Raw genomic sequence first — 17,737 nt, forward strand, 5'->3', positions numbered from 1 at the left:
AAATGTTATTTATTAGCAAAGGAGGGGTTGGGTGGGTGAGGCTGCTCATCTCTCTCTCTGCCCCCAGCCCCCTGCAACTGAAAGAGTTTTGTGCTGAAAACTTGTGATGGGGAGGGAGAGAGATAGAGATAAGAGACGGATTTGTTCTGCTGCAACTGTTCTGCTTGCCTGTGTTTGTAGTGGAGGAGAGGCGTTTTTTCTGTGGGTGCGGTTTTTGAAAGCTACCGATAACTTTCACTCTTCGTTTTGTTTGTGCCTGCCCCTCTGCCTGCTGCTCCTTTCTGTTTCCCTCAGCAAGATGGTCACGCTTAACCCCTTTCTTCTTTGGCAGTTGCTGAATAAGCTCACAATCTCCTCTTCCTTCATCTTTGTGGGGGAGCTTGCTTACTCTTTGAGTTTCCGTAGGGAGAAATAGTGCTGGGAGTGGAGGGTGGAAAAGGGATGAGGCCCGAAGTTGCCCCCCTTTTCTTTCTAAGTTCCTTAGAAGGTGCAGCATGTTAACATAGGAGCAGCATCCTCGAGACATTTCTGCTTCCAGTCATGCGCTCTCTTTGTGCGCTGCTGTTATTAAGTGAGCAACGGGTCATTGTGAACCATGTTTTATACATTTTTAACTCCTTCTTTGCCTCTCAGGCTCTGCTAAGAGGGGGAGAGGAAGAACGGGATTTAGCTTTCTAGGGTTGCAATAATAAAGGCAGCTAAGCAGTAGTATCTTCTGCTTTAATGCAATTAATATAAACAGGCGTTTCCTATATGTAATTGTTCTCAGGAATGTAGCCAGGGTTTCAGGGCAGAGCTGTAGCTGTAGCTGGCGATGAAGCACAGCGATGGTCCACTCGGAATGCTGTTTTTTCCTTAATCGTCTTAGGGTTTTGTTTCCTTCTTTTTGATCAGCTGCTGGGGTTGCCAAAGGGGAAACCAAGCGAGCATCACACAGCTTAACATCGTTTTCCAGGGCTCCTGTGTTTCTGTGTCAGATATTTTTGCATGCTGGATTGCGGGTTAAATTGGTTGCTCAAACAGAATTCTGGGTGTGGAGTTCACTGCTTGCACCACAGCTTAAAACATTAATTGATCCGCACATCTTCAGCTTTGTCAAGTTTGGTTGACTGTGTACAAAGAAGCTCCCAGCATTTTTGACATTTTTATATTCCTGCTGGTATGAGAAAGGACTACTAGATACTAACTGCTGCGTGCAGAGGTGCAACGTATAGTTGTTGACATAGTCATTGTGGCTAGAGTAGCCACTGATACTTAAGAAGCCATGTTCAACCTCCACTCTTTGAGGCAGTGACCTTTGAGTACCGCTGCACTGTTGGAAACTGAGATTTAAAATCTAGGAGCCAGATGTCACCTTAAAACTAGGTTATGGTCCACCACAACACTATGCTTTTGCGCCCCCCCCTTTTAATATAAAAACCAAGATTACAAAGCAAATGGTCTGTGGGGCACCGCAACACCAAAAGACCCATGCCAGCCAGCCAGATGGAGATGTTAGGCACCAAACCTGGTGACCAAACATCTCAACTTCCTCGCAAAAGGCTGTGTTTTGCCTGTTGCAAAATGCGCCTGGTGCTCGGCTGGTTTTGAACGCTGAGTTGTTGGGAATCACATTTGGGGAGAATGCTCTTGTGCTAGGGTTTTGCTTGAGTTCTTCCCATGAGCATCTTCTTGGCCATGGTGAGAACAGGACTCTTGTAGTAGAAGGGCGTTTGGCCTGATCCAGCCAGACTCTGCTACTTCTCATTCCTTCTATGCAAAGTGGTGTCGTTGGGTGTCAAGCTCATACTTCTCTCCCCGCCCCCCATAGGATATCTTTACATTTGCATCCTTATAAGCATAACCGCTTTACTTTTTATGATAGGCTAAAGCGCTACTGTTTTTAACAGCTTGTTAGTTGTTTACTGTGCAGAACCATACGGCCAGTGTCTCTTAAAAAACCCAACAACTTTTTGAAATTAGCATTGTGACCTGAGTGCCCTGCTTATGTTTGTGTATTCAGGTTGAGGTGGTGACTTTTTATAAATCACCATTTTTGTCTGCTGAATGCAGCATTCTTTTGAGGCTGAGACCTGGGTCCGTGATGAGATGCCTGCATGTGCTTGCATAATTCTGCATCCAGTTTTCAGGGGGAAATAATAAACACCTTTCAGTCACAGAGATGGCAACCCTAAACATTGTCATCTGATGGGAAGCATTTGTAAACTTAGTGGAATAAAACATATGTAGCGTATGGATGCAAACGTTCGCTCCTTTTTCAAAGTTTGCTTTGGAGGGATGAGCTAACTGCTTTGCTTTCTCCATGAGGCAATTAAAATAATTGTCAGGCTTAACTGCGCAGCGAAGTTTGCCACCTAGTTGGGAGACTGGGCTGACCTCACAAGATTGTCTGGCTGTGGTTTCCAGCCAAAGATTCACTCTTTGAGAGAGTCTCACTTCTAGTGCTGAACTATTTTTTGACTCTCTGAATGAATGCAATATGTTAACACTCCCGTAAGCCCCAGGATTGCTTGGCTGCCCCATGCCTTGCCTGCTTCATACTGGCTGAAAAGGTACCATTGTTTGTTCTGCAAACACTGGGCAATGTTTGTTTCCAAGGTGACTGCCTTTCTGTTGCTGCTGTGTAGGGAAGAGCGGGGGAAAGTTGGTTTAAACACCTGGGAGAGCATCTTGCTTTACAAAAAAATAAAAGTGGGGGGGGGAGAGAGAAAAGAGCTGCTCTTTGCAGAGTTCAGATTGAGTTTTAATCCTCATGCACGAATATGTTAACATAATTAAAAGCCTTCTTTCCTTTGCCCTTCTTGATGTGTAAAGAAGAAGAAGAATGGAAAATTTATCAGATCAAATCATGGTGATGGCTTACAATGCACTCCCCCCCCAAATCTGGGTCAGAACAATGACTGTGTGGAAGAAACCATTGAACCAGCAGCACAAAGCGATAGCTAATCTGTACAAAATGATAGCAAGCACACCGGTAGCCTGGAAAATTTGGGAGAGCTCTGTTGATGTCCTGAGGAAGGTTGGCTGCTGAAGGCTGGCAGGACCAAAGTAATAGATTTATTCTGGCACCCCCAAACCTTGGCTTTTGGCTTCTCGCTTTGCGAAACCGCATCATGCCGCCTCCGTCACAGAAACCTTGTGTTGTAATGTGCAGCGGCATAACTGCAGGCACTGAGTTGAATGGGATATTAGGTCATGCCTGTGCACCTGAGTAGGAGTCCGAGGACAGGGATGGGTAACCTGTAGCCGTCCCAGATGTTGCTGGGCTGCAGCTCTGGCCATTGGCCATGCTTCTGAGGCTTAAGGGAGTTGCAGTCCCAAAACTTCTGGAGGGTCACAACTTTTGCACCTTTGCCTTAGAATAGATGCCAATATGTTTCTTCTGACAGTTTTTATTTGCTAACCTTGTACACATGTGATGTGATCTTTGGTTTCTCGGCTCCCTGCTGCTGCTCCTTCTGTTTCTGCAGGAAGCAAACTTAATGGATCCTTTCCCCAGACCTCAAGAGGCTGGTTTGGTACACATCTTTGTGTTTGGGTCAGCTGCTGTGCAGGCAGTGTAGAAATTCTTTCTTTTTTATTACTTGTTCTGATCTCTTGCTGCCTGCCCTTCTCTCCTCAGCCTCTCCTCCACTCCAAAACTACATACAATTTATTTGAAAACGGTTTGCTAAAAAGTCAAAATGTGTGCAGCTTTTTTTTAATAAAAAGGTCAGAGATGCTGTTAGCAGAACGTTGCCTTTTTTCCTCCCTATCAGGTTTAGTACAGTTCATGCGCAGGTTTCAGTAAACATTAACCACTTTTATCAGGGCTCGCAGTGTGTGGAATAGTTAGCAAAGAGAATGTGCTGAAAGACACCGACAAAATGAACAAGTCCAAGGTCAAAAGGATGGAAGAATTATTATTATTATTACTACTACTATTTTTTGGTTTTAAGTAAGGGGATGTAGGGGCTGGAAAGCAATTCCATGCTCTTCCCTTCCATGTTTAAGGTGTAACTTGCAGTTAAAAAAAACAGCAGAGAGAGGCCATGAAGCTTGAGCAACTGTCCAAGAAAGTTAAACCGTCCAGTCTCACACAAGTGTTTTTGTCAGGGGTGATGTTTGCAAATTCTTGTGCATCAAAAAGGTGCTTCTAAATTGTGTCCTTTAAGGGCACATTGCTGCATCAGCTTAACTGCCTGAACTTATTGCCTGACTGAAAAAAAAAATAATGCCAATTTCTGGCCCTATCCTGTCTGCAGAAAGTCTTGTGCTTAGCATCTCCCACTTTGGATAGCAACAATGTTGGAGGAAAATGGTCTGGAACTGGACCTGATCTTTTCCGTTTTCAAAATGTGTATCGTTTTCAAATCTTGACATACAAATGAATGTGCTCCCCGATAAACGTGCAGTAAATTCTAGCCGTTATTGTCTATTCTGTTCCATAACTAGGAAATTATATTGGCAAATTAATCTCCAGTCTACTTGCATGGCCCTCTCTAGACCAACAAACTTTTGCTCCACTTTAAATGAGTAACTTAACCCAAGAGGTCTTGCCTGTAAAGTGCCATGAGGATTGAACTTTTTTGATCTCAAAAGTAAAGCACAAATTTAGGGTAAACAGATTTGCAGGTCACTTTGTTCTGTCTGAGCACGCTCTGTAGCCTTGCTGCTGTTGCGTCATGTTATTGCTCATGAATGAAACCGATCGGCACTGGCAGTGTGCAACCCTGGTTAGACCTAAGTTTGGGAGATGGTGTGTTACGTAGTTCTAATTTGAAATGTTCTGGGGCTGGCTGTGGCTTTGCTTGGATGACATGAGTTCTCAACTGCGTAACGTGATAGGCATAGCTGTCCTTGTGCAAACTGAGCAGTTGTGAGATGTTAGTTTTGGATGTGAAAATAGTAAGAGGCTTTCAAGGTAGTAAATGGGACATGGAGAGAGAGAGAGAGCTGTACCTGGTCTCTCTCACTCGTACTTTATAGATGCCTTCAAATCTCTGGCCCTAGCCCTAGGTTAAAATTCCCAGCTGTCATTAATCCTTCAATTGCTGTTCATAAGTTAAGAGAGTTATAAGATAGGGAAGTGCAGGCTTGATGGGAAGAATTAAGGGATGCACTTGACAAACCATTTACTTTGCACTTTGGGGATGTGGGAATCTCAGCTCAGGCAGCGGGATTGTGCCCTTAGCTGCTTTTTTGCAAAATTTCTAAAGGAAAGGGGAGAAATGTTTCTTCTCATACATGAAAGCACAAAGTTAACTGTGAAATAGAACTACTGAACTCCTGAGCTTGTTCAGTTATACTGTGGCACGTATGCACACGCGAGGGTGCATGTAGTTGCTGATTAAAAATAGACTCTGTGTAGGGAAATTAGAGGAGTCTCCACATTGGAAATACTAGCTGCCTCATTCGATAAGCATGCCCGCGAGTCTTTAGTAAAGCCAGTCTTCTGTCATCTGGGCATATATTATACGCTGTCAGGTCTATTTCTTTCTTCTGTTTTTTAGCAGTATCATGCCACCCATAGCTCCTAAAGGTTCAGGAGAGGCAAATGTAAGGTTGTGTGTGTGCTACACAATGTTGGAAGAACAATGCAATGGCAGGGTGTTTCAGATCCGTAACAAGTTGTTTGTATGCAGAGTTTATTTTTTTTGCAGTGGCTGAAAACCATGTCATAACAAGAAGTTTTAAAAGTGGTTTTTTTTGGTCTGTTTTTGGGTCTCTTATCTGTATGTGTGCATGCATTCAAATCACACCCCACCCCCTTAAAAAGAGAGAAAAGAACAGGGTGTGGAAGGAGAAAATGCAGGTGTTAGGATGGATTTAAGATGTCTAAAGTTTCTGGTACACTGAAAAGCTCTCTTTCTCCAGTGATGGATGACACCTTCTGCAGTAACAGTGCACTGCTGTCAGTCATTGGGTGCGGGGAGCAGAGCTGAACAGCTGGGTGGAGCTTGTTGATTGGTCCAGAGTTGCCACATGGGGTTAGGGAGGAGGTGAGCCTCCGCAGCAGCTCCGGTTGGCTAATTTCCCTTGCTTGTACTTTGGCCTGCATCTTCATGCCTGTAGCTCTGGAAAGGGACCGAGAGGGGAGTGGAGAGAGATTACATTGAGAAGGCGGTATTGCAATTGCAGCCTTCGCATGGCTTACAAACACAGCTACCCTGCTGTTTCAGATACTTGAACATTATCGAGGTTTCAACAGATGAACTTGAAACCAGGAGAGAACAGGGAAGAGTTTAAAAGTTTTCTTTTGAGAGCATCAGAATTCCCAGGACACTGGCCATGCTTGTAATACTTTAATTCAAACAGTATTTTTCTCAGCAAAAAACCCCCTTCTATTTCTGCAGTTGCTGTGTTGCGGTGTCCTTGATCTGGTGTGTTTTTGAGCTCTTTCCTGATTCGGGCAGAGTTAGTTCACTTCAGCATAACAGCAAATGCTATGAAAATGAACAAGCCAATCTAGCAAAAAACTAGGTTTAGAAGCAGAAATTATAATACGAGAACCCAGATTTTCAGGCTCTGTTGGCCCCCTAGGTAAGTCACTCGTGGTGTGTACATCCCTCAGGTTTCTTAATGGGTGCAGCCCATAGTGGCAAGCAGAGCTCTGGCCCCACTCTGTCTGCATTTATTTCCTGGCACCACCCTGTTAAGGACACTGACATTGCCCTTTGACATGCATACATCGTTGGTGGGACTGGCATCATAAACCGTGTGGTGCCAGCTGGCACATGCACTTGGTCAGGCCCAAAGCCCTGCTCAGTGCAGCTAGAACCGGGTTGCGCCCTTAATGGCCTACCCACATGCACTTGGCTGGCGCCACTGCTAAGACTGTCAGCCCCAACTGTGGTGTATGTATATACTCTCTTTCTGTGTGTAGGGGTGCCAGTGCCGTTAACAAGGCGGCACCCATGCCAAGGGGATGGATTTCTGCTTGCCGTAGCTGCCACCCAGCAGAGTTGCATTAGCTGATCTGGTACCAGCCCTTGGCCTTTCCCCGCATCGTGTTGGATGCTGGCACCATGCCAGCATGAAGCAGCCGGATTAAGATTGTTATCTTTAAAAATTGGGGAAATTAGTCATCTCCAAGCCTCCAGAGGATAATAAAATAGGAACCAGGCAAGCCTCTGTTCAAATCTCACCTGCTCTATAAGCTCACACGGAAACTTTAGGCAAGTTGATATGTCTCAACCTCTGCCTCCAACCTGCAGTAGGGTAGAATGCTGGTCTGCCTTACCGGACTGGTGTCAAGAATACTATGCGAAATATGCCGAGCCCTTAGAAAAACAACAACAGAATTTTAAGTTTTGCTTGCGTGTGGTTGTCTTCTAAATGTAGTTTAGAAAAGGAGCACTGCAGCTTTTCAAACAGGTGGGGAGTAGCATCTTCCAAACCCTGACCAATCCCATCTTTAACTTTTTACTATTAACGCTGCTACTTCTTTCTCTTTCTTAATAAGTACGTTCCAAAGATTTCCTTGTGCTTTTCTTATCACTAAAAGGCAATGTCCTTCCTGTCCTCTGCTTGAGTGCACCTGTTACTCCTTAAAACTAGTCCGTGGGACCAAAATGTTCTCAAAGAGTACCCGTATAGAACTTAATAATTTGGGGGTTTGTTATCTTGTTAGAAAAAGCTGTGCATTTCCTATATGTTGCCAGGAAGAGGAGGTTCATGTTGCTGTAGAATTGACAGCCTGGCATCGTTCAGGAAAAATAGAACACCTCTGAATATTCTTTTCCACATTGAAAAGGGGGACCCTGGTTTTGCGGCTGAGAGTACAAACCAGTTAAATTTGGGGTGTCTGGAGATTATGTAAGATACCTGTTGGTCTCTTCAGGGAGGTTTGTGAAGGCTAGAGACACAACTTGGTTGGAAAACAAACTATTTTACCTACTGTTTCAACTCCCAATGTAACCCAGGAGAAGATTTGTGGACAAGCATTTGCAAAATAACAGGGACACCCCTTCCCCACTCCAAGGACAGTCTTGAAATACCCTCTTGGTCAATTATGAAGGTCACATGTGGACCGATCTCCTAAAATGAGACAGAACCTTGCACATATAAATGGTTTGTAATCCTTGTTTCTCTGTTCCTGTTTCTCCTCCTGCAACCCCTCGACCTCCAGCTTGCTTGATGGCTTCACATACTGATCAAACATTGACAAAGCTGAGGTATTCTGAGCTCAGCTGGTTTTGTCTCAAGCAAGAGTAACCATTAAGGTGTGGGATCTGCAAACTGCTGTTCTGCCATCTAGGCAGAAGGCATGATCTACCTGTTGGATGTATGGACTGGGGTTCTTTATCACCCTGGTACCACTAAAGGGATACTGTTTTGTGTAAAAAGCCTCTGGCTGAATAGCTCAAAACTCCTTGAAACATTTATAAGGGGTTGGACTACAATGACAGTTAGCACCAGATGTTTCCTTTTTCTGGTGCAAGTGTGGAAATGGTGTAGCTGCTATTAGGAAAGCAAACTAGGTGCTCCTGTTTAGTTGATGAAAATGCAAAATCTGTATGTTGGAGTGTCAAAATGCCTTATTTTCCTGTTTTACTTATAAAGCGCATAATGCGTGGTCTGTCTCCCCGCCCCCCCCTTCACTCAGCCTCCTCTTTGCCATTCCTCCTCCCCAACCCAGCTTTCCATATATTTTCTATTATACTATTCATTTTGCCTTGGGGCAACCTTTTCAGTAATGAGTGACAATGCTCAACAGTAGCTCTCATTCATTTTCAGCACCGCATGTGTGTTTATTTTTAATTGATATTCTGCATATAACATTTTCTGCAGCTGAGGCATCTCCCTCCCTCCCCCCGAAACACTTTTTTTAAAAAAACACTCCCTCTGAAAAGCGTCAGCAGTGGATTGTTTCATTTGCAGAACTTAAAGCCCTAGAACAGAGGCTCTTCCAGTTTTTATGAATGCCCTGTTTGTTGCTGGAAGCACAACTGTTCGATATAACTGGCTGCATCCCACTCTGCTTGGGTCTAGTTTGGTCTGCAGAAGGTCTTTTGCACAAACCAGCTTTCTTGGGTGTGTTTGAAGCAACATCATTTTGTCTTCTGGCAGTTGAGTTCTTTTTTATCCCTTTCCATCTGCAAAAAGAGTAATGCACCTTTTCTTCCCCATATGCAGTCATAATCAATCAATCAATCAATGCAGCAGAGAACTGCAAAACTGATATTTAGCGGACCTTCTCAGGTGGTGATGGCTGTAACGTTTCTTGCTTTCTGTATATTTTGGGGCTTGTCTTAGTGATCCCTTGCAGATTTGCAGAGGTCCCTCCAAATGACACATTGATTAATAATAAGCACCTGCTATGCCCCACCTTAGAGCAGAGAAGGAGCTGCCTGGCCCAACTGGCAAGGTTGACGGTGCTATATTTCAACCTCTCTGGCTTGGCTGGCACTGCAGGTATTTGAACATTTGCAAGAGGCACTTGAAGCTTATGATGCCAATGCTTTGGGTGGCTTTGCAGAACAGGAAACAGAACACAAGTGGAGGTAGTAGTTATTTGGGTGGGCTGGAATTATTATTATTTTAGTTGCAAACACCATCTCCCTTACTTAATCTGGATATCCAATCAAGTAGGGGCAGTGGGGTGACTGGGAAAATAAAAAAAATGGCTGCCCCTCGTTGTGCTTATTCAGCTTGTGTGCATTCTTATTGATGAGAAAAGTCTTCAAACACAACCTCAGGACACTGCTTGTTTTAAAGAGGTGGATGGAGGAATTTTCAGTATGTTCACCATCTCATACAACAACGAGAGGAGTGGTCACTATAGGAATTCCAACCCCTGCAACCATTGAAAGACGCAGAAGTCTTGTTCTCTTTTGCCTCTTTTTTGCAGAGCAGGGGTCCACAAATGTCCTTGTCACCTTGCCACTGGAAACTGCGTGTTATAATTTGGTATGTGCAGCATCAGGAGAAGATATACAAAATTAAAAGATTTCCAGAATGGAAGCTGTTAAACTGTTTTAGCCAAGGCCCAAATTCAGACTGATGTGAGGAAATTATCTTGAGGGAGGTTTTCATAGGGCTACATTGACCCTGTCGGTTTGGGGTATCGCATTGGCTCAGCACAACGTTTAAGTAGATTCTTCTTTGAAACAAGGAAATAAAATTTATTCCAAAATATTCAGGCTTATTCAAAGTAGAGTATCAGCACTTTGAGGGTACAGTGTTAAAGCAGCTGATGTATGGCCTGTTTCCTGTTGTTATGCTAAGCCAAATGATGGTTTAGCCGGACTGGCTTGTGGGCTCTGGAAGAGGCAATAATGGTCAGTTCATTCCTCCCTCCTAGTTTTGCTGCTGTGCTAAGCCAACAAACCATGACTCAGAAAATCACAGGGCAAACCTTGGTTACAGCTTGTGGTTAGCGCAGAGAGAGCTAAATTGTGTGATTTAGGATTGGATCATCTGGCACTGTCAGTGTGGAACGGCAGTAAAATGACTGCTGATGAGCAAAGCTGCTGTGATCTCCTTTCCAGGAGCTCAAGCATTTGTTCCAAACCATGGTTCAGCTTAGGGTGACGCCTGAACTACGCCACTATGAGATTTACCATGGATCTCACTTCCAAGATTTTCAGTTCTTGTTACACACACACACACACACACACACACACACACACAGCTCTGTCTGTGTAGGGCTTGGACTGCTGAAGCAGCGTCCTGGATCCCAAGAGACCCTTGTCGTGCTTTTCATTGAAAAAACGATAAAAGGAGCGAAAGGGCCTCAAGCAATAAATAGCTCCTTGGCGAAGCTGTGCACACCTGGAGAAAGGGGTAACTTTGCAGAGCCGTGGGGCTGTGTTACTCCAGATTCTATGTTGTAATGCTGGGAATTGTAACAAAGTGGGTCTCAGAAACTGGGCCTCAGCCTGATGGGTTTTGAATGGTACGGAGGCTTGCTTTTAGAACTTTGTGCCTAGCTTTCTGTCCAGCTCAGCTTTTGCACTCAGCATCTCTGAAGTGCATTCAAATAACGTTACTAGGCTTTGAGAAGCCTCTTTATTTCCTACCTTCCTCTTTCCTCCTCTGCTCTCGTTTTTTTTGGGTTTTTTTTTTGTTAACTGCTCCCTTGCCATGATTGATGTCAGCTGCTTAACAGCTGCTGAACATCTTCCTCTTTCCATCACTAGAATGCCCTCTTTTCTCTGCTGTTGTGTCCTGTGGTAAAGTTTAGCTGTGGTGCTCTTTCTTGTTAAGCAAAACTCTTATTTCCCTCCTCCCCTTCCTTCCATTGACATATATACATGCATGTGCCCTTGCAATGCTAAAGGAAAGGTTTGTTTTCTTTTACTGCATGGAAGGTGGGGTGGTTTGCAAGTTCGGACTGGCTAGACTTGTCATATTTATTTGTCGCTTACTGCAAAAAAAAAAAAAGTCTCAAAGCGGTGAACAGTTTTTAAAAAAGGTTTACTTTGAAAAAAAGGTGTTTTATTTGAGAACCTTCGGTTTTCGCAATAGGAGAGGTGGCTAAGAGGGATAAAGGAACTTATGAAAGCAGAACGCTCCGAACAATTCAGGGCTACAAAATATAGAAGTCGTATGCCTTAATAAACATTTGTGGCAGTCTGATGGGCTTCTTTTGAAATGTCACTTTAACACAGCGCAGTCTCTTAGAAATGTGTGAAAGAGAGAGGAGGAAAAGGGGCTGCGGATCTTCTTGCCAAGAAAGGACGGAGGGAGGGAAGGAAAGAAAGAAAGAAAGAAAGAGCACAGTTAAACAGTACATACCACAAAACAGGTTAGGCAGGACTCTAAATCTAGTTATGAGTCTGCTCTGAGGCATCTCCAGTAAACCTTCCTTCCTCCACCCCTTTAAACAACTACCCTCCCTCCCAAAAAACTACAAACCCCTTTCTTTTTTGGATCTGTTATGAAATAGTCTTACAAAGGTCCTCTCCTGCCTGCGCATGGGGTGGGCAGAGAGCGCCGGTGCTCTTGGCTGCTCCCAGCTGTTCCTTAAAGAAAGTCGATGGCGCACTTGTCGGTGCTCGTCAACCTTTGGAACAGGCAGCATTCTTTGCCGTATGTACTTTCGTGCCCTCTATGGGGTTGCCTTGTGAATGGGGCAGAGAGGAGGGGCAGCAGCAGCAGCAGCAGCAGTAGGCAGGGGTGGAGCCGAGCCAGCAACTGTGGAGAGCTGGGCAGAGAGCTGCTCTTTGGTACAGCAGAGTGCAACTTCCTGCTTTCGAGAGGCTTCTCAAGAACCCTCGCTTCGCATGCCTGCAAGGAATGATGTGAAGCCACTTGGTGGCTGATGGCAGGTCGTCAGGAAACTCTGGATCTGAACTGAGACTTCTGCTCACCTCACCGTTGTCCTTTTTTTTTTTTTTTTTTTTTTGGTAACCTGTTTATGTCAGATCGTTGGATAAACATACCATATATAGCCTGGGATTCTGCTTGCTCCAGCATCCCACGGTGATGTAGGTTCTTCAGGAATACAAAGCATGCTTGCACCACCACCACCACCACCACCATATATTTGTACAGAGGGACTTGGGTGGCGCTGTGGGTTAAACCACAGAGCCTAGGGCTTGCCGATCAGAAGGTCGGTGGTTCAAATCCCCGCGATGGGGTGAGCTCCTGTTGCTTGGTCCCAGCTCCTGCCAACCTAGCAGATCGAAAGCATGCCAAAGTGCAAGTAGATAACTAGGTACCACTCAGGCGGGAAGGTAAACGGCGTTTCCGTGCTCTGCTCTGGTTCGCCAGAAGCGACTTAGTCATGCTGGCCACATGGCCTGGAAGCTGTACGCCTGCTCCCTCGGCCAATAAAGCGAGATGAGCGTTGCAATCCCAGAGTCGGTCACGACTGGACCTAATGGTCAGGGGTCCCTTTACCTTTACCTCAGGTTAAGAACTTAATTCGTTCCGGAGGTCTGTTCTTAACCTGAAACTGTTCTTCACCTGAAGCACCACTTTAGCTAATGGGGCCTCCCGCTGCTGCCGCGCTGCCGGAGCACGATTTCTGTTCTCATCCTGAAGCAAAGTTCTTAACCCAAGGTACTATTTCTGGGTTAGCGGAGTCTGTAACCTGAAGCATCTGTAACCCGAGGTACCACTGTATACCGCCCTATACCCACAGGTCCCAGAGAGGTTTGCAATGTAAAACCACACACAAAAAAAATCACACAAGGTACATAATAACAGTGCTTTTATCTGGGGGGATGCAGGGGTACCTAAACATGTTGTGAATCTAAGTTTGGCCTCATTGAGGGGCAGTATTTCAGTATGAGTAGGAAAATGAGAGTGCCCCTAAACACTTTTTTAAGGAAAAAAGCACTGCATAATAAAAAATAAAAACAAGAACAACCCAGTAATCCCTCCAACACATTTTAAAAGGGCACACACTAATGTACCCTGGGTTGCCAGGACACACACTCATTGGTTTTCCAGCAAGCGGAGATGTCAACAGTGCTTTTTAAAAGGATGCTGAGTTGCCCTAGATGTATGCTAGCACTGGGAATGCATGCTCAAAGGTTAGCAGAGTCTGGTATCTTGATGAGGCCTGAAGACCAGCAGGTGACCCGTCACTGACTGGAGCTTCCAAAAGGCTGCTGCAGTTGCCAGAATTGTGGAATTGGAAGGGACCACGCGGGTCGTCTTGTCCCAACCCCCTGTGATACAGGAATCTTTTGCCCAACGTGGGGCTCAAACCCATGCCCTGAGATCAAGAGTTTCAGGCTCTTGTCGACTGAGTTGTGATCCTAAACTCTAGGCCCTCCTTCACGATACTCTCCAGATTCCTGACAATGGACAGTTTGGCAGGCAGGGCAGGCTTCCACGGCCACTTCATCAGCTCTTATCTACGCAGAGCACCCCAGTTTTGGAGCAGCCCTGTAAATATAATACATATGTGTTGGTATATGCAGATAGTGGGCAGTGTGTGGGGAGCACCTTACACTTCCATAAAGGTCTGGAGCTGGCCTTCCTGGAATGTGAAATAACGCATGATATTTATCATGACTGCACCTTTTCCCATTCTCTACTAATCATTTCCTTACTTGTTTTTGTGGGGCTGCTTGGATGCAAAGGGGAAACGGGACTTTCTGAATAGGATGCAAAGCAAGAGCGGTTTGTTGGGGTGGCTAGACACCACCTTCGCTATGAGTCCTGGAAGGTCTGCTCCATATCTTGTAGGCCTTTTTCCACCTGGCCTGGGCAGGTGGGGCTCTGACTGACTCCAGCTACAAAAGCGGAGTGCTGAACAGACTCATGGATTTGGGTCTTGTTTAAGGGTTTTTGCTGAGGTGGGTTGTTGATGGTTTTAATTTTCTGTATCTTTATTTTGTATCACATTGTTCAGTTTGGGTGTGTGTGTTTTTGACGTCTTGTTTATTGTTTGACTACTTTTGCTATGCTTGTAGTGATGCAATTTTTCGTATGATAAGCTGCCTTGAGCATGGCTTTAATTTTTGAAAGGTGGCATGCAAATTGGATGATTGCTTGCTTGATTGATAATCTCCATAGATATATAGTGAAGAGTGAAATGGTTCAGGGCTGGCATTTTCCAGATAAGTACTTCATTGCTGAAACTGGCTAACTTGAAATACTCTCAGGCTTACGTCATGACTAGCTTAGGGTGAGGTTATACAGCTGCCATGGGCTGACCACTCTAGATTAGGCCGCTGATACATGGTGAGCCATTTTCTGGTGAAGTGTTTTCCCCATGCAGATGATGATGTGAGCCTAATTTTATGACAGTTTGAGGTGACATGTGGAAAACTGCCTGATCGTTGTGGTGAGCCACTACAGGCACACAGCTCACTGCATAGCACTTCTTGCACATGGTGTAATTTTTAAATGGGGCCCTTCGCACTGGCTGTAATGCTAAACAGACAGAAGAGAAAGGGAACTGTTTTTTCCCCTTGTTTTAATACAGAGCAATGATCTGTACTGAGGTTGAAGTATCCCTGTGACTAGTAACAATTACTTTAAATCCAGGTCAAACAACAGATTTTAGGTGGAAGAGTCACAAGGCCTGTTCTTGTACCATGAGAGCTGATGAGTTTGGGGCTTTTCAACTTTTTATTTAACCCATGTCTCTTTGCTGTGGGATCTTCAGATGGAGGACAGCATACAATTTAATAAATAATAATATAGGCAGCTTCCTGTTTGCACAGGGATTGCGTTCTGGGTCATTTTGTCCAATTCTGCCCCTGTTGGGGGCCAAAAGTGGTACATGTGTCGGCCATCGTGTGTCAGATGTGCGCAAAATGGTCACTGCCTGTAAAAAACAATTGTTTTTCCAGTATCTGATGAATACAATATTATAGTGTGTCTATGACAAGTCAGAACACACAACTAGCTTAAGTCTGTTCTGTGTCAGTTTCACTGGCACTCACTTGTAGCTCCATTTTGTCCCTGTTCTTTGTGGACATAATGAAACAGCACATGAAAAATCTGTATGCAAAATGCACACAATTTAATGCATCCTTCCTGTGAAATACATATTTTTTAATGAATCTGATTGCATTCCAACCCTAAAAACACTTAAGTATGCATGCCTTTTTAATGTGAAATAATATTTTTGAGCATACTTCCTTGGGCGGAAACGGCATCAGAAAAGAGCAGGATCCTGGCTCAAGCTGCCATTGCTAGTGTGCCATTGCTACACACAAGATTCATGGGATCTTGTTGCTAGGAGGGGTCCGCTGCCTTTCAACAGCAGTTCTGACATGCAGGACTCTCAGCAGGTGAACTTTCCTCTAGTAGAGATGGAGTCGAAGCAATGGAAACAGATTTGTGTCACTAGGGCTTGTACAAGAGCAACTCTCCCATGGATTGTTTCCCTAGGATGATCAACGTACCTATGACCTCTTGACATAGTTGGGGAAAGTTGTAGAAAAGAGTGGGCAGCTTAACCGCCAGCAGGGGAATGTTTTGAGTGTTGTATAAGTGGCTGGGCCACGAATTTTCTCCGTGTTGTCTTCTCTCATTGGCCTCATCAGAGTGAATTACGTCTGACTGCTTGGTAGTTAATTGGAGCATCCTTCCCATTTCCTAAGCTGATAAGTCCCTCTCTGTCTGCCTTCATCAAGCTTCTTTGTTTGAGAACTTACTAAAGCTGCTGCAGAACAGAATAACCACTTTCCTATTTGCTGGACTAAATGAGGGCACTGTGGTCTCTTTAATAGCTGCATCTTTGTGCGCACAACATCCTCCAACGTCTTAGCCTTTTCCAGAAGATCTTCCAAATCCTCCTCCACTGTCGTCGTCGTCTTCTGCGGATTCTCTTAAAGCAAAACGGCCAGTTTAACAAACAGATGAAGTAAAGGAGCAGTCTGGTGTAACAGATACACATGTAAACACATCCTTTCTTGCCTGCTTCTAAATGCTCATTTAATTATTAGGGCTTGAGCAGCAGTAGAAGAACAAGAAGTTTTAGAGGCTCATTTGAATGGCATTGATTTTTTTGGGGGAAAGATAGGTTTACTCGATGCAAAGAGACACAATGTTGGGAAGGGAGGCTTGAGCTAGGTCTAGTGAGCTTCTGTGAACAAGTATCTCGTTCTCAGGACTTGGACCCTCCTTTGGGTGCAAAATGGCTCCATAGCAATGGCCCTTGCAGTTGGCAGTCTGTAGGAAACATCTTGGTTGGCCAGGACTTTTCTAAATACAGGGAGCCTTTTGCCTAATCAGCCAATTGGTGGGTTTTTTTTTTTGGGGGGTGATGGCATTCTAGGTTCAAGCGTCTCTCAGTCAAGCCCTGACTCTCTTACCTCAAGGATTCTGCACTGGAAAGATCCCCAGGTCCTGATTTGGATATGGCTGCTACATACTCCTCAACTGTCCTGATTTGAGTGGGACCTCCCAGAATTACAGATGCCATCCTGGTTTCTGATTGGATCCTGGAATGTCCTGTTTTTTGGTCTTGTGCTCTCCTGCCAGACCAAAAGATGCTCGGTTTTTTGTTCTTGCACGAATTGGCTAGCACCAGATCAAAAGATGCTCATTTTTTGGTCTTGCGCAATTGGTACGAGAGTACGGGACAAAGAAACTCTCCGAGCATCCCGATTTTGATCAGTGGGATATTGGCAGGTATGCTACTAATAGACTCAGCCAGTGTTCGAAATTCGCCAGACACTAGGTGCATTTTGTGCCTGGCTGTCGGCCACTTGTGACCAAGTGAAGGTGCAGGGGCGGAGGAAGGGGGTGCGGTCTGCCCTGGGTGCCACCACTGAGGGGGGTAACAAAATGCCGGGTGGCACTCACCGCGGGGCCTACAGCATGCCCAAGCCACGCATCTCTCCTGGGAGAGATGAGGTGGCTTGGGCGCATGCAGGTTACATGCTGCCCAAATGGTCTGTGCGCTGCCTCCTCCCTGGCTGTAGGGCAGCTGAGTGGGAGGAGGCAGGCAGACTCCGGAGGCCCTGCCCCTATGGGCTTCTCGCCCCACCCCTGGGCACTCTGCCCCAGGCGCCTGAGCGGCTTCCTCCACCGCTGGGCACCAGGATGGCGCCTCCATCTGGAGGTACATGCTTGGGGATCTTTGGATCTTGACTGTTTTCACACACTAGCAACACATCCTGTTGAATTCTGTTATGTTTTATCTGCACAATCGGAATGAATTTCAGGAACCAAAAAGTTGTATTGAAAAAATATGACTTTCGAGCTGTCTGCCCCCAAAATGGCAACTAGGCATTCTGTTTTGGCGACTGTAACCCTGGTTTAAGGAGCCATTTGTTGCTTAGCTTATATACCTGAGTTTCCAACACTGGCTTCAGCCCTACCCCTCACAGTTGGTGCT

The 17,737-nt window shown here is 45.2% G+C and overlaps 1 protein-coding gene across 19 annotated transcripts in view; it reads left to right on the forward strand.

Annotated features, from left to right (window-relative positions):
• RREB1 (ras responsive element binding protein 1) overlaps window positions 1-17,737 on the forward strand; it is a 120,943-nt gene that overhangs the window by 27,050 nt on the left and 76,156 nt on the right. For 6 of the 19 annotated variants that reach the window (XM_053396963.1, XM_053396962.1, XM_053396966.1 and 3 more), the window contains exon 3: window positions 6,336-6,522. The exons of the other annotated variants lie outside the window; for them this stretch is intronic. The gene's annotated coding sequence lies outside the window, so the exon portion shown is untranslated. The remainder of the gene's footprint in view (window positions 1-6,335; window positions 6,523-17,737) is intronic. 19 annotated transcript variants of the gene reach the window in all.

This window comes from Podarcis raffonei, chromosome 7, assembly GCF_027172205.1.
Source record: "Podarcis raffonei isolate rPodRaf1 chromosome 7, rPodRaf1.pri, whole genome shotgun sequence".
NCBI lineage: Eukaryota > Metazoa > Chordata > Lepidosauria > Squamata > Lacertidae > Podarcis > Podarcis raffonei.